Here is a 13,712-nt window from a genome sequence, read left to right as displayed (position 1 = left end):
AAAATGGACCCAAATCTGATGCACACAAATGCACCAACGGTCCAGAGCCTCCGAATCAATAATCATATGCAATGCTAAGCTGATGTACTGTTCTTGTTATTGCAAAGCTTGACAACTCCAAGAATCTGTTCATGGAATCAAAACATGACAGAAAAAAAACACCATCTTTGCAGGTCAAAAAGAAAAAAGGACAGAATTTTTGTCTGAACATTCATAAAAGCTGTAAAAGTATGAGCTTTCTTCTTTTTTTATAGCCTAACTTTCTTCATACTTTTGAATTTTATTTACTTCTTGTGTTTTGGATTCATTTATAGAAATGCACAAAACTTTCGGCACAAAGCCACAGCTCCAAATATGCTGGGATATAAAGCAGGAATGCTCCCAAGCCCTATGCACAGCTTTCATAGATTTATTTATAGCTCTTTTTATTTAATCTTGCTGAGTCAACACAAATGTAGATATACAAGCATGATTTCTTCTTTTTATTGATGTTCTGGTGAGAAACCCTCTTTCTAAGTGTTAGATGTGGCGCCTGTTCACATTGGTAATTGATTTATTTTTTAAAGAGCTGATATGAACTGCTTCTGTATTTCAATTCATATTAAAAAGCGTTCTGAATATTCTACATTTCTATGCTTTGGGGTGACTTTTATTAATCATATTTTGATACAGCTCCAGTGACAAGACGGCTACGCATCTTGCCTTGAACTGATTAAAACATAGATCAAAGGCAACATTTCTTGAGGAAGATTAAGATTTAACCCTAAAACGTATTTCCAGTTGGGTCACGACTCCACTTTATGACTTTTCTTTTCTGCCTGTATGAGGCTCGAAGTGGGAATGAAGCCAACTGGGTTTTTGTGTGCAATTGATTGTAGTATCAGATCTTTATCATTCAGTTAATAAATAGCAATAACTGACATTGATTTAGGGATTACTCCTTGACTTCTGTTTATAAAAAAAGTGTTGGAAAAAAAAATTCTTCAAGTTTTTAGTATTTCACACTGAGCTTTTGGGATCAGACCAGGGTCGGTTTCTTTGGATAGTCCACTTCGGGTAGAAGGAAAGGCTTGAACTTTGGCATAGACCAATTCAGTGACCCTTAACCCTCGTTTCCACTGAACGGTCCGGTATGATAAAGAGTGGTACGTTACTGTCCAATAAATTCTAGTGAGTATTTCCACTTAAATTATTATTGAACTATAAAAAAAAAACTGTGCACAATTCTTGCAATTTTAGTAACTGACTTATAGTTTTTGTAAAAACTAAAGGTGTTAAAGTTGATCAATAAAATCCAATCTACAGGATTATTTCAGTAAAGGCTCTGATAGGATCCATCGGGCTTGTTTAACCATTCGTCAGTCTTTACACTGTAAGCGGTCCAACTTTTCTCAACTTTATACAATTTAATTAAGAAAATAAACATTTATTTGAAATAAAATTAGATTTAACCAATAGATTAATCTGTATCAAATGTGTGTGTATTTAAAAATTCAATATTGATTAATCAAGTAACTGAATACAAATTATTTCAAATAATGTATTGTATTTTTTTCTGGTATTTTTTTTATTAGCATTAAGTTTAAAAGCACATATTTTTATATCACTAGTTTTAAATAAATGCATTAAAACAAAATCAAGACAAGTCAAATCTAAAACAAAATCTGTTCAAAATCTGTTTAAAATGGGGAAAAAATATTGATATATATTCATTGTAAGCAAGTCAAATATTTATTTTTTTGAATATTTTCTTGTATTTGAATATGTGCTTGAGTTGAAAACAAACATAAATAACTACTGATATGTTGTTCCAGATTACACAAGCCCTTCAGAATAAAAGCCTCAAACTTCATTCATGTTTCTCCAATAGACTCAAACAAGTTTGAAGTATCGAGATGAAAGTCCCGCTGATATTTGACTGGATAGTTTGTGGTGGCTTCAGTGGTCTCAGGCTCGTTCCTGCAGGGAAAGATGAAGAAAAAAGCTGAAAAGCTGCAAGAGGCTTCCACCAAACAACAACACTGTGACTGCTGTAGAGTTTTGTTTTGCTTTTTGCAAACCCTGACTGAGACAAGTGGAGCTGGAACAAAGCAAAACATTTCCTCCACCTATGGGGAAGTGCCTCAATGACACATGGTTGTTTGTTCCTCTCGGAGGAGAACCATAGATATGTTGGAAACTAGTGTTAGTAATAATTTCTCATTATCTCAGGACCATTTGGGCTGAAGCTCCACTGTAGGCAGAGAAATAGACTTTTTCTTCTTATATATTTGTATAAATTTGACATCATCAGCATTGCTTAAATGGCCATGAGGGATAGATATCTTCAATGGACACTAAAGTCTTTTGTAACCTCACTGTTTTTCCATCCTAAACCATGATTCCTCTACCTGATTTTTTTTCTCCCCTTCAGTATCTATTATTTAACAGTCTTGTTTCATCTGCTTCTCCTCAGCTTATTTACTGCTTCTCTCTTCTTAAACCTTCATACTTCAACCCAGACTCCATAATCACCTTTCCGTCCCACACTTCTTCTCCTTCTTCATCCTCCTCCTCCTCTGTTTTTCTCCAGGCCAGTTTGGTGTGTGAGTGGGTGTGCAGATAGTGCTCCTGCTCTCCACTCACTGTTTTACTTGATTGCCTTGCATACGGAACGCATCTGCCGGCTCTATAGGGAGAACAGTACAGCTTGCTTTCAGTCACACTGTCAATCCAGTCAAATCAAATCCATCACTCTAACTGGAACGAAGGGCTGAAACAGAAGGGAAGGCCGCGTGTTCTGTGTGAGAGCTGGAGTAAAGCAATATGTTTCTGCAGAAAGTGAGTCTCGTGAAGCATTTTGCATGATGGCTCTATTAAAGCAATAAGCCAAAGAGTGGTAATAATCTGCCTGGAGGGACGAGACGCAAAGCTTCACCGCGTGCACATGTAACTGGCAGCTACATCCTTGTCTTTATTATTGATCTCTCCAGAAGTGATCCATGTTTTTCCATTTACTTGTCAGATTTTTACGTCCTCAGACACAATACTGATCTAATAAAACGGAGTCTCAGATCCATTCTCGGCGCACACCACCAGCTAACTCTAACATATTGGCTCATCGGACCTGCGGAGCGGCTGCAGGCGGTGCGCTTGCTTCTGCACGTGCAGGAGGGTGGAGAAGATGCGGCATTAGAGGTGATGTGTGAGTTCAGCCTGCCTAATGCGGGGTGGCGGCACCGACTCCTTTTTAACCTGCTAATAAAGATGAGTTGCTGAAGTTTCACATCCTAATAAAGTTAGATGTGAAAGTGCAACACTTGCTCCTCTCTTGATTTCAGCCTTCTCCAATAAAAAAAAAAGCATAAAATTGAAAGTGCGCTTAAGTCGATAAGATAAGCCTGACTGTATGCCCTGAGGGAGCTCTGCATGTCTCAACACTTCCTGCATGAACGTATGCAGCCTGCCGGGAAGTTATGAGGAAAGAATGAGGCTGATATTTGCGGAGAGTTGACAGTAGGAAAACAAACAAGTCAATTTGTCTGGGTATTAGTCCAATCCACGGTAAAGCCTGATGGATGCAGTCATTACTGTTCCTGGGCTGGAAGCAGCTCGTTTTAAACCGGTTTTATCTTGATAAAATACAAGAGGATGAAAGAGGTGCATTCTATTCCCCGCTGAGACCGGCTATAAGCAGGAGGATCCTGAATCGTGCCAAATGTAAAGATATGCATGTTCTTTTGTGGTCAAAGATTTTTGAATCATATTTTATTTCTTTCAAAAAGTAACACTACGCCTTAAGATCCGCCTTATCATGGTTCAATTCTGGTTGTACTCGCTAATGCTAAGCTGATTTTGAGAGGTACATGGTGGTCTGTCACAATGTTTGGTTAGGTGTTATTGTCCAGACGCTAATGCGGCTAGCATGATGCGATCAGACTGTGTTGCAAGCAAGATTGAGAGTAACGTGTTGTGAATACGCTAACATGGCTAGCATGTAGCTGGGTCGGACTGTTGTTCTTTTTACGTGTTACTAACAAGATTGGGAGTTACAGGTGTTGTCAGTCCGCTAACATGGCTAACGGGTCAACACACACCTTACACAGGTAACGTGTGGCTGTGTTGGACTCTAGCTTTTTTTATGTGTGTGTTGCAGATACGTTTAGCAGTTAAAGATGGCTAACGCTTCAACACGATACTTTAACACATCTAACGTTTCTAAAGAAGCTAATTTGTTTCCATTTTTTGCATGATACTTATAAGTTTGGGAGTTGGTGTAGTCACAATAATGTTTATTTTAGCAGTATCAGTCTTTAGCAAAGTTGGGTAACCTGTATTGTAAATATGCTACTGGGCTAACGCTTCTAACGGAACTAAAGTTTAGCAGTTTTGTACTATGTAGCTTTTTTTTTTTTTTTCGCGTGTTTTATTAACAAGACTGGGAGTTAGCGTTGAGAGTATTGTTGGTTTTAGTGTTATTATTCTGTTTTTTACTTGTGTCTGACATGGTTGGGAGTTAGCATAGTCACAGTAACATTTTGATATAGAAGCATTCGTCTGTTTTTTTAGTATTGCAAACTTGGTTGAATATTTCAGGTATTGTGAGGCAAACACTTCTAATGTGTAGCTGTATAAACTGTTTTTTTTTCACTTGTTTAAAACAAGATTGGGAGTTAGAGTAATCTCAGTATTGTTTGTTTTAGTGTTATTAGTAAGAGTGCAGGAAAAAAATCGATTTGGCAATGTATCACAATATTTTGTTCGACGACACTTGTATTGATATAGAATGCTGACAAGATGATATTTGATTAGTTAATTATGAGTGTCCTATAGCATTTTACTTCAGTTTTCCACCTAAACTCCCAACCACTAGTTGGCAGCACAGCACACTCTTGGAGCAGTTCAACACGAGAACCATCGTGTGTGAAATGTTCAGTCAACCTCGCGGTTTTTGTTGTTATGAGACATACACTACTTAATTTATTCTTGAGATGGGTACTGAAAAGTTAAACATTTTTCTGGTAAAGTCTTGAGCTATATTATGGTACACATCGTACCGTGAGACATGTATCGTGATATGTATTGTATCACCAGACTCTTGCCAAAACACACCCCTAGTTATTAGCATGTTTTTTACATGATACTAACCAGGTTAGATGTTACCGCTATTCCCAATATGGGTATTCTTTGTGGCACATATCTAACTGTGTTGAACTACTAGCATGGTAGGAGTTAGCGCGGCCAAAGTCAAATTTGCTTTAGCAGTATCCGAATGTGCTAATGCAGCTAACACCTAATGTGTAACCACTGTGTGGAACAGTATATGTTTTTTTTACGTGTTACTAACAAGATTAGGAGTTACAGTAACGTTTAATTTTGCTGTATCACTCTATTATCTGACTTTTTTTCTCCCTCAGTGCACCAATATATATAAAAATACACCATTCATTGATGGTACACCCTTTTATGTAGTGCAGAAAATACAGTAAATGAAGACATTTCTGACAAATGAATTAAAAAAATAAAACTCATGGCATATGGTTTAGACTTTCAGTGTTTTGCTTGACCGGTGTTAGAAGGAAAAAAAAAGACAATGTCGTGCTCTTGCTGAAGTTTCCAGACGTTGCCCCGAAAAAAGATAAATATGAAATATGAGAGCTTTCAGTTCTGCTTAGCCCTGCAAAATAAGTCAATTAGTCACGGCAAGCAGCAGTCAAAAAGAGATTCTGCATGATGGTCTTAACGAGGGCCGCATAGGACAAGCCTCAGACAGCTCGTTAAATTAATCCTTTGGGTCTGCCGCAAGTGGAATGAAGCATGTGTCTGTGTGACCTGCTTATGTCCTCCACGTTACTTTACAGAACAACACACACAAACACACTCGCACAAAAGACTCTGAGCTCCAAACGGACTTAAGACATAATTCTGATCAAAGTTTCCCTTTGCCCCCATGGTTGCTCAGATTACATGAAAAACTCTGCCAGAAGAGGCCTTTGGAGAAGCTCTTTTTCTCACTTTTCCTTTTTTTTTTTCCTTTTCAAGCTCACTTTTTTGCCAGCGATGTTCCATTTTTTTCCTTATCTCTGCCTCATTATATGCTATAAACATAGCCCCCAGAATGCACTAGCACTCCCCGCTGTGCAGGTTCTAATGATTATGTTACACGACAGTCTAATTCAGGAAGTCTGTTTTCTTTTACATGCATGTATGATTAATGAGCAACTGAAAGTCATGTCAAACTTTATTTTGCATCAAATATGCCAGAATGTGACACTTGCAAAAATATTTCTGGCACAATTTAAGGTAGAATAAAAGAAAAAAAAAAAGTTTACCAGTTTAGAGGTTATCAGCTTCTGTCATAATTGAATGCACTTCAACTTCTCTTCAGAGTCACCAAATTTGATCAGTTTCCTCCTCAAAACCATAAGTGTCACCATTACAAATTACATTGTGACTTTTTAATATAACTTTTCAACCTGAAGTTCATTTAGCTTTTAAATGGTTGGAAATTTGATCTGTTGGAGATTAGCAAGAACAGACTTAAATCAAGATGTTCAGTCAAATTCTAAGGTTTTTTATTAAGGCTGGGTTTAAAAATTGTTTAATCGATTTGAGTCATGTGAAAAAAAAGATCCATAAAGCTAAAGATCGATCTTTATCCATTTCCAGAAAAAAAAGTCAATTTGTCAAAGTAAAAACTTAATAAATGTGAACACTTTACAAAGACTTTTTATGAATCCACTGTGTTGTAATGGTGAAAACTTGGATGATTTATTTAAAAAAAATAAAAATGTTTTTCAAATGACAAATTGTTCAAATGCACACAAATTGTTTTGAGCCCAACTGTGAAATTTCCAGGACTCTGGATTCTGGAATTGTAGATTCAAACACTCCAACAAAATGACGATTAGTCAATAAGTAGTGAGTAGTGAAGGAATTCCATTGATGCATAGCAGGTTATTCATTGGTCAGTAGCTGTTGAGTATATTACTGCTCAACTGTTGCAGACTTTTAAGTACTTATAAAGCTAACTGCAATAGTTTAAAGTTAGGTGTTTTTCCATTTTTATATTGCTTCAAATCAAGAGCAACAGTGTCTACAAATGTTTAAGACTTTAAAAGTCAGCTGGTCTGAACCAAGTCTGCTTAATTTGGTCCGGATCGAGTCCTGAACTCTGCATTCAGGCTGGCAATTACCGGTGATTTCTGTATTGACCTAAAGGCTGCAAACAAAACCATGTGACTTAAGATCTCTTCAGTCATTGGCCAGGAATTACGAGGGTGAGGCAAAGTGGTGAGAGGCGGAAATTATGGAAGTTCTGCGCTTGAAGGGATAGTTCAGATATTCAAATTTTATATTTCGCTGATCCGTTTTGAGCGCCTGTATCAACGTCAGGTACAATACCTTTTATTTGCTACTTTTGTTGGGTGGACAAGAGGACACAAAGGCAAAGAAGGTTCACTGATAAGTGACTATGACCTATAGGTTGTCAGGAAAACAGTGTGAGAAGCATTGTGTTTCACGTTAAGTTGTTGTAATGAGCCTGCATCCATCCGACCACATTTCAATGAGTTGTCCGCTAATGTATGGCTACTGTTGCCGTTTTGTTCCACTGCGAGCATGGAGCCTATTCAGACGGAGGAATCTCGGAACGAACCAGAGCTTTGTCCGATTGGAAACTAACCGAGACCACCTTGAAAGATGGGTCCAAGAGTGTCCCAGAGTTTGTTCAGACGAAAATCTTTTTCCTGATTATCGGCAAAAGGAACTCTGGTTCACTTTAAGTTAATTCAATGTATGTAGTCTGAATACACCCTATTACCCTTGTGCTATCATATGGGGTCCAGATGACCCTAGCCTTACATAGATGTGTTGTTTATCTCATGACAAATGTGGATGAAGGTGGACAGGATTTCATGTCTGCCATGGACACGAGTGAAAATCAAAAATCATTAAAAAAGAAAAAAGGTTAAGTGCACTGTCTTGTCCCAACGTCAACATACCTAGGGTAGCACAAGGGTTACGCAAACCAAATGTATCTAGTCTAAATACACCCTTAAAGTGATAAATCAGCTCAGAAACCCAGTTAAAGTTCTCCCTGCTAGTGAAGGTCAAACTTGTTTTTATAGCACATTTGCAACAGTTTAAAGGTAAAACAGATACAAACAAATATAGCTACAGAAAACTCGACCAATACAGTAAAATACACCCTAACTGAATACAAACAGTGCTAAGCTAAAAGAACAGAAACAAAAGTAGGGTAGAGTGCAACCTAACACTTACTCTGCTGTCTAAAAATAAGGTTCATTTTTATCTATTGCACTTGACTAAATTCCAGTGTCATAGCAGCTTCCCATCTCAGCTCCGTGATACATCACAGATCCCATCTGAGTCCCTGGAATCATATTATGAATATCAAAGCCACCAGCATGCTCGTTATCAGAGAGCGGACATTCAGCTGCCCCGGTCAACCATCCAGACTTTGTTCTATCCATCTCAATTTACTTGGCATGTCATTCTCCGTTCGCCTGACTATAGGCGCAGACTTTGGGTTATGTTCTTTATTCTGGCTATGAACACAATGTGAGGCTCTCTCTTGTCCTCGGGCCCATCAGCTAGCAATTTACTTCTCTTTTCTCATTTCCCAACCACAACAGATGCCTATAAATTGCCCTAGGGAGCCATTCTTGACCCCCTCATGTTTTCTGCTTTTCCAAATGCGTCTACCTAAATCACTGTCTCACCCTCTTTGACACCCAAGTCTCTGTGGCGCAATTTAAGTGTCCAAAGCACAAAACAGCTCTGATAAGCTCCACACAGTCGCACACGTGTCTCCAGCAGCCCTGCAGATAGAATCACTGAATCACCTTTGATGGATTTAATGCCTGGGAATATATTATGGAGGAAAATTTGATCAAGTTGTAATAGTGTGCAATAATGCCGGGGAATGCAGAAATTAGAGGATGCCTACATTCAGAAAATTTGAATAGCTTCTCAGTGAAAGGAGAAGATGAAGATGTGAGAGAGGCTATTGAAGCTGGATACAAACTATATTTTTTTTCCTTTTGTTTTGTCATGCGACTGAGATGATCTGGTTGAGTGATGGAGGTGGCCTTGATCAGCCCTCTGTCTGCATGCCGCCGTTTATCAGATGCCCCCTGTTGCAAAGCCATCAACCCTTCACTTCCCTGGAATGTACATATTCACTCTTGTAAATGGGCCGCCGAACCAGTAAACACTCCAGTTTTTCACCAAGCAGGAGTTGATGCACCGTCAGCTGTATATTCCACTAAAGACTCGCTCCAATGAAAATGCTGTTTTTGGTGTTTTTAACATGTTCTTATGGCATTTTTCTCATGACAGAGAACATATATTAACTCCTGTGCTGCCCTAGACATGTTTATATTAAAAGTGGGGTCTGTTGAACTCCTCAAGACAGCGCACTGAACTTTTTTTTTTTCATATATTTTTTATCTTCGCTGATCGTCATGGGAGGGATCACACGTCAATATAAGGGTGGGGTCATCTGGTCCCCATAAGAGGACACAAGGGTGGAGAAAATTAAGCCTAAAACTGCATTTTGTGTATTTCTTTCTTCAAATTGTTGTAAATCGGCTCCATCCTGATGCACCCACTTACAGACACATAGATCTATCTTTTTTTTCCTTGTCTGAGCTGGCATTTATACCATAAGCCTCATTTCCACTGACCAGTTCGGTACGGCACAGTCCGGTTTGATCCGGTATTTTCTAACATTTCTATTGTTCCCATTAGTTTTAGAATTGATTTTAAAATTTTAATTTTGATTTTTAGAGCTCTTAATGGACAGGCCCCTGATTATATTTCCCAGCTAATTGTACCATATGTTGCTAGCCGCTAGACTCTGAGAAGTAGCCCCAAGACTGTGGAACGCCCTGCCCTTGTCACTCCGCCTGACTGATAATGTTGATGCTTTTAAGAAACAGCTAAAGACTTTGCTTTTTAAAAGAGCTTTTAGTTAATTGTGCTGTACCGTTTTATTTACTGTTTGAATCTGTTTTTATTTTTTGTCATTGTTTTACTCTGTTAAACACTTTGTAATTTTATCTGTGAAAGGTGCTCTATAAATAAAATTTACTTACTTTACTTACTTACTTACTATTGTTAAATTCACCAATTAAACAGTTCAGACCTGAACTAGTTAATATTTCAGCTTTATGCTAGATGTTTTGGCTAATTTAGATTTTTTCACTTTTTAGGCTATTTTGGAGTTTAGCTAATATTTCAGCGTCATGCTAGCTGTTTTGTCTAATTTGGCATTTAACTAATATTTTAGCTAGCTATCAGCTTCAGCGATTTTAGCTATCAATTTCAGTGTTTTTAGCTATCAGCACTAGTATCTTCAGCTGCCAAATTCAGCTTACAGAATTCACACTAGCATTATCACAGGTAATTCTATATATCTAGTTTTTAGTTAGTTTAAAGCTAATGATGGTTAAGATGTGTGCTTTACATCCAGTTTGTGCACGACCCGATTAGTCGACTAATCTGAAAAAATAATCAGTGATTGGTCGACTATTACAATAATCGTTTGTTGCAGCACTAGCTCCAATACTACACTGCCGAATTACGGGAAAAGCTTGGATTTAGGTCACCGCATGGTGGTATATCCATATTATTAAATTGGGATTGTGAGGGGCTGTAAACTAGCAGGAGAGCGTGTAAACATAGTAGATGTTTGGAAATGTGGGTGGGGTTGCTCCACGCCAATGGTCCCGCCCACAACTCAGAGGCGAATTTCTGATGAGTTTCTGTTGCTCTGCAGAAAATACACTGTAAAAAGAGGTAGCCTAAAAATAAAAAAAATAAAACATTTATCTTACAAAGATATTGAGTAAAAAGTAGTCAAATTATCTGTCCTTGTAGGAAGTAAGATTTACTTAACAGGAAGTGTTGTAATAAGATATCAAAATCTTGAAACTAGAACAAAATAAACAAAAAAGCCAACTGTGTGATGGAATCACTTAAAACTGAATTCAATGCATTCCAAAAATAAGTATTTTTTAGCCGTTTCTACTCAAATAGTTAATATTTTGTAAGTTTTTCTGCATCTAATTAGTGGAAATGACTCATTTTAGAGCAAAATGTGACTAAAACGAGAGTAAAATCTTAGTACAAGTTGGCCAATCTTAATAAATTCTTATAAAATCTGAAACTACCACTTATTCTTAGAACATAAATCTAAATTTTTGTTTCCAAAATGATGACAATGAATGCCAAAATAATATCCTCAAGATTGAACCAAATGCAACTTGAGCTTTTTGAGTCTTAAATCAAGTTGTTGTCAAGAGCATGGAGCAGAGATTTTTACTCTTTTTAATGATAATTTCCTTTTTTTTCGTCTTGATCCTAGCTCTTAAAAGGACAAATTGACTGCCCTGATTACAAGAAAAGCTTGGAAAGATGTAGAGCAAATATGACAAACTTAAAAACTGGTAGAATGTCTAAAAACAAGCTTTTAAACCTTTGCAAGTATGAAATAGTTTGCAGAATACGACAGTTTTTTTATTTTATTTTGCATAAAAACTTTATAATCATGATTAAAAGACGACGGGAACACTTTGAAAACAGCTCAAAAGATGATCGTTGTGAGACTTTAACTGTTCACCTTTAGAAGGAAAAAAAGATGACAAGTAAGACCTCCTTTATTTGAAATGTTCCAAAGGCAAAGACGAGCTTTTCGTTTTTGTCTCCTCTCCTCCGCTGGCAGCTCAATGAGCTGCAGGCTATTGGAGACGTGCAAATCTGTCAGGACAATCGGAATTAGCTGCAGGTCTTATTTTGTAAAAAAGGAGTAAAGGGCTTGTCGTGGTGGAGAGAATGAATCAGTTCGCCGAGCAGAGAATGGACCTCCAAAGCTGATTGCAGGGATGAAGGAGGAGAGGGAAATATGTTCGCCCATTAATTAATCTAATAGTTTTCATGGGACAAAGAGAGCATATCTCTGCTGCCAGCATAATGAGAGCCGGGAACAAAGTCATTCACCGCATCCCATTTAAAATATGCAAGTATGGGCTTTAGACCAAGAAAAGGACCACAATGCAAAGCTCTTAAAAAATCGAATGGCTTCAGGACAAGTGATGCTCTTTTTACTTTTTAATAAAATCGGGGCTAAATGCTTCATTGGTAATCCACAGAAATGCTCAAAAGAAAAAAAAAATCAATTTATATGTTTGGGGAAATATTTAAGAAAACGAAATCAATTACAAGTGTGTCACAATGGAATTAAACCAATTAATTTTCTGATGTTTTGATTGGTTCAAGGGGCAGGCAAAGCCTGGCACCCAAACTTGATTGGAGAATAGGGCTGATATCACAGCTCATTGGTGCAAAACAGTTTGGGAAACAGCCTAGATCTTATTGAATTTTAATTCAATGGATCTGTGGTGCGTATGATAGGGGAATGGGAGCGCGAGGCCCTTTCAGGCATCATAATTTGCCCCCCACCTCCTTGTTTTTTACCAGGGATCTGGTCTAATATCAGGTTGATCTCTGAGCTTTTCTTCTGCAATCACAAGAGCGCGAATGCTGCCAGATGCTGAATCACTCCAAACAAAAAGAAGCTTATTTTGTTTAGTTTTTTGGTAGCTGTTGTTTTCAGCCATTCCTGAAACTATTATGTGGGTTGAATTGGGTGCATTTAACCCAAAAATGGAAAGGGCAGCAAGTCATGCTTGACAAACTAAAGGTCTTGGGGAAATTCAATCATTAGACTTCATTCAGCCTTCCTTACACCTTAAAAAATGCTCAAGCTACCACCTTCTGAAAGATCATTACCGTACTCAAACAATCAGATATTTTGGGTTTGTGGAGTGAATATTAATCTAGCGGTTACTATGGCAACACAGATGCTAAAGGGAGTGAATTAGGACAGAATGGATTTGTTTTGGATGTGGCATCACTCCAAGACGATGCTTTGAGTTTGGATTTGGGGAAACATGTTGTCTGCAAAGCTTAAAGTGTCATAAGTTACTATATTAAAACATAGAAATGATCATATGTGAGTAAATATCAGGAGTGAGTAAACAAGATCCTCCAGTCTCCAGGGTTTCTATAAAACTGATTGATTATTTGGTAAATAAACAGCATCAGATTCTGTTTTTGTGGATTTTTGTGGTATATTTTGTTGTTTCTATAAACATCAACACACACAACAGCTGCTCTTGGACAAATAAAATTGGATTGATTGGAAGTTGAATGATCCAGTGACACAGAAAGGCAAACCCCACAGAAAGAGAAGAAAAACTTGATATAGAAAAGTACAATTTTCAAAAACACAGTCATAGACTTTAACAAAGGTTTAGTGTAAATGTGTTAAAGGAAAGATCTGAAGCCTCTAGACCTGGCCATGATTGTGTGACCTGACCAATGCGCTTTTGGAAGAATGGTCCAAAACTCCTAGAAACACACTCCTCAACTTTGTGGACAGCCGTCCCAGAGGAGCTGAAGCTGTAATGGCTGCAAAAGGTGGAGCCACATCATGTTGAACTCTTTGGGTTAGGAATGGGACACTTCAGTTCATATGTGAGTCAAGGCCGGTGAGGCAATGCTTTTAGTAATATAGTATATATACTACGGGTGTAGGGAAAAATCGATTTCCCGATACATTGCGATATTTCATTTAGCGATACTTGTATCCATTTGAAATTTTGACAATATTTAATTATTTATGAGCTAATGTCGTTGCAGTGCTT

General features: G+C 37.7%; 1 long non-coding RNA gene across 2 annotated transcripts in view; it reads right to left on the bottom strand.

The window, feature by feature from the left end:
• Positions 1–1,708: 1,708 nt before the first annotated feature.
• Positions 1,709–13,712, bottom strand: part of LOC112163490 — a 29,057-nt gene continuing 17,053 nt past the window's right edge. For both annotated transcript variants that reach the window (XR_002922287.2, XR_004948827.1), the window contains 2 exons: positions 2,515–2,668; positions 1,709–1,959 (listed from right to left, as the gene is read on the bottom strand). This is a non-coding gene — a long non-coding RNA (uncharacterized LOC112163490). The remainder of the gene's footprint in view (positions 1,960–2,514; positions 2,669–13,712) is intronic.

Source organism: Oryzias melastigma, linkage group LG12 (assembly GCF_002922805.2).
Source record: "Oryzias melastigma strain HK-1 linkage group LG12, ASM292280v2, whole genome shotgun sequence".
Taxonomy (NCBI): domain Eukaryota; kingdom Metazoa; phylum Chordata; class Actinopteri; order Beloniformes; family Adrianichthyidae; genus Oryzias; species Oryzias melastigma.
This window is presented reverse-complemented; position numbering and strand designations above follow the sequence as displayed.